This window comes from Adiantum capillus-veneris, chromosome 1, assembly GCF_014529385.1.
Source record: "Adiantum capillus-veneris isolate H3 chromosome 1, ASM1452938v2, whole genome shotgun sequence".
NCBI lineage: Eukaryota > Viridiplantae > Streptophyta > Polypodiopsida > Polypodiales > Pteridaceae > Adiantum > Adiantum capillus-veneris.
In genome coordinates this window covers 158351293-158354795 of record NC_140931.1, presented here as the reverse complement: position 1 = coordinate 158354795, position 3503 = coordinate 158351293, and the positions used below count along the sequence as shown (strand labels likewise).

At 45.0% G+C, this 3503-nt stretch overlaps 1 pseudogene; it reads right to left on the bottom strand.

The window, feature by feature from the left end:
• Positions 1-1193: 1193 nt before the first annotated feature.
• Positions 1194-3194, bottom strand: LOC147465879 (uncharacterized; annotated as a pseudogene).
• Between the last annotated feature and the right edge of the window lie 309 nt (positions 3195-3503).

Below are 3503 nucleotides of genomic sequence, written 5' to 3'. Positions count from 1 at the left end.
TAGAGGCAGTCCAAGAGGCAGTAGAGCAATATCTAACTACCATATTTCGAGTATGCGAACCAATGTGCCATCCATGGAAAGCGTATAATGATTATGCCCAAGGATATGCAGCTTGCTCCCCGTTTGCGCCATGAGCATTAGCTTGTAATTAGTCATCAAACCATTTTTGTATTTACGGAACTTCCAAGATTGGGAAGAAGCTAAATATAAGTGTCTTTTGATTGTATACTCCACTCTTTGTGCATTGTATTTCTTTAATTGTGTGCCATGCGATCTAGCAGTGGTCCATGCTTTGTCTACCTTCTTTTGTATGTATATAGCTTAAAGCGTTGCGTTGGGAAAACTTGCCTACGTTAAGCACCTTGGCTAAGTCAAGCATGCAGTTCCTGATACATCCAAGCTATGTGAAGCACTGATGCAACCCAAATATCTTGAATGCATGGTAAAAGTTTCTGGAAAGCCTTGGAAAGGGCTTGGAATGCCCCCAAAATGGCTGCCACAAGGATGCGCATTTAGTGCTTCCACAGGCCGATGAAGGGACCAAATGTGCGCCCTTGTCGCAGCCATTTTTAGGGCATGCCAAGGTCTTTCCAAAGCTTTCCAGGATGTTTTGCCTTGCATTCAGGATATTTTCCTTGCTTCAATGCTTCAAATAGCCTGGATGCATCAGGAAGTGCATGCCCCACTAAGTCAATGTAGCATAGATTTTTTGAAGCATACATGTAATTAGTTTTGGTTTTGCAACTGAAATTTATCTGGGCTTGTACAACATCTTGGTTATGAAAGGATCTATAGTTGGAGTGAATGTTGGTTAGCCATTTTGTGTTAATTCATGGGGAAAGGTATTGATAAGCTTTTTAAAGGGCTTTGGAGGCCCCAAAATGGGCTGCCACAAGGGCGCGCATCTAGGTCTTCCATAAGCATATGGAAGGGGCAAATGCGCGCCCTTGTGGCCCATTTTGGGGCCTCCCAAGCCCTTTTGTAGGAATACCAATAACTTTCCCCATGATTTACTGCAAGTTGGCTGGCCAACATGCTTTCCAACCCAGCATGCATCAAAAACTGCATGATTCACTAAGCACGGGTGCTTCTCATAAACACATTGGAAGCCAAACATATAAGAAATTCAAAAGCTTGCAAGTAAGAGAGAGTCATAGACACCAAAAAGTAGATTCATTAAGGAAATCAATGCTTTACATGATATCCGGATTTTGCTTTAGGATCTTTCGAATTACAATTCTCTGGCGCTTGGCCTTTTGCGGTGGCTCCCTATTAAGCAAAGTGGTTGCAATTTCTTGGGTGTCATTAACCCCTACAGCTTGGTTCATGCCGACATGGGCGATGAGGCGCCCGCAAAAGTTGATGCCGAAAGTGGATATTGCAAAATCTTTCTTTACAAGTAGTACAAGGTTGGCCGCTTGGGCAAGGGTTGTTAAGCACAAGGCCTTGGAGAGTGAACGGAGGGAAAAAATATTGTAGCGTCCATTGGGGGAGTAGTCGACATGCACAAACACCACGTCACCTGTCGGAAGTGTGCCGAGGTAGTGAGCAAGTGCCGCTTGAGGTCCAAACGCCGTCCTCCCCCTGACCGTTGCGCCCAGGCGTCAACCTCCAAAACATCCTGCAAAACATAGGATTTGTGAGAAATATGACAAAAAATTAGTTATAACATTAACAAAATCAATTGTAATAATCAAATTTAAGTGAGCATCTATACCTCTTGTCTACGATCCTCCTCATTAGCATCCGGGTGCACGTAAAGATCCATACTTGACTTCCTCTTTGGATCAAGCAAAACTGGTGTTGTAGTAGGTTATGGAGAATCCACTCTTGTGCGTTTAGCCAAACACATGGCTTGCAAGGTCACAAACTCCTCCTTAGAGACCTTGGCTTGCTCGTTTGCTGCCACCTCGGCTTGTGCGATCGCCACTCTGTCCGCCACAGTATTCCCCATGGGCAGTAGGAGATCATCGTCATGGGAGGTGGTGGTATCAACCTCAAACTTGCCATGGGCATCGAGGATGGCTAAACAATCATCCATGCGAAGCTTAAAGGATTTCTCCAGATCATGTAAAAATACAAACTCCTCCCCACCCACCACAATGGAGGAGAAACGAGTAATCTCTACCTCAGGGATGGCATCCCGAGTGCTGGTTCCTTCAGACAGCCCCGAGGACGAACCGACAGATGGAGAGGCCTCCAAGAGGCCTTGAATCCCTACAGGGTAGGTCAAGGCAAGCGTCCTCTCCTCTACGGATGTGTCAATAGACGCAGGCTTGGGGTCCTTCACATCCGTCAGGACCCCGCCGATCTGGAAGTGTGGTAGCACTACGTCAGGGCCTGCTGGGCACTCGTGAAGGAGGAAGATCATTATGGCCTGGACAGAGAAAAATGTGTTTTCGATCTTCCCCTTACGCATTGCTCGCACATCATCATCTTCAAGCCGCACATATTGTCCGGCAGGTTGTGCTTTGATGGCAAAGCGTGCAAGCCGCTGATGAAATGGCTTGTCCCCTTTGTAGATGTGGTGCAGAAGGCCCTCAGGGACCCATTTCCCTTGCCGGTTTGGTAACTCAACAATGAATCTCCCCATGCACATGGAAATGTATGAAGTAATGTGCTCAAGAGATTGAGAGTGGAGGGTCAAGGTGGGTTCCAAATCGGGTTGGGTTGTGAAAAATGCATGAAGCTCAGGGTGATTTGCATACCCAGCCTCACTAAGGAATGCATCTAAAGCACTAGTTGCAACCATGATTTCTCTTTGCGTAACTGGGTATGCTAGGTCTCTCTGCAATGCTGGCATAAAAATGGTAAAATGAGGAGGTGGTCCCCCTTTTATAGACATATTCCATCTCGAAAAAAATAAAAAATATGTGTTTTAAAAATAAAATTACACAATACCTTAAAACTCAAGTACAACACCCTAAAAATTTTCAAAATCGTTAATAAAATATCCAATACATAAAAGAGTAAAGTTACAAGCCAATTCACTTAGATAAGATGACTTCGTATGTAGCCCAATATTTGGAAACAAGCATAGTGGCCTCCATCCGCCTTCCAATCTACACAACCAAAAATCGGCAATCAAGATACAAATACTCAAAAAAATTAAGAAAAAGTAGCTAACCAAGCACAAAGGAGACCTTGCGTTGTTCCACTTTGAAACTTGCATTGCCGACATCCTCGAACCCCATTATGACAAAATGTTCCCGAAGATTGGCAAGAGTCCAATGCGGGTTCACTGCAACCACCTCCACCTCATTATTGGGCATGCGGACACGAATTTCAAAGGATTGAACCTCTTCGATCGTCAGCTGCAAGGGTATCCATTTGCCATGTTTGTGCATCCACCTTTCGTAGCTAAACCGTGCATACAAGGTGCACCTTGCCTTCAAATATCGAAGGCAAAGCTGTGTGGGAGACACATTGCACTTGTAACGGTCACCATTATGCAAACCGTCAACATAGCCCCAATTGACACTTACAATGGTGTCCATTGCATC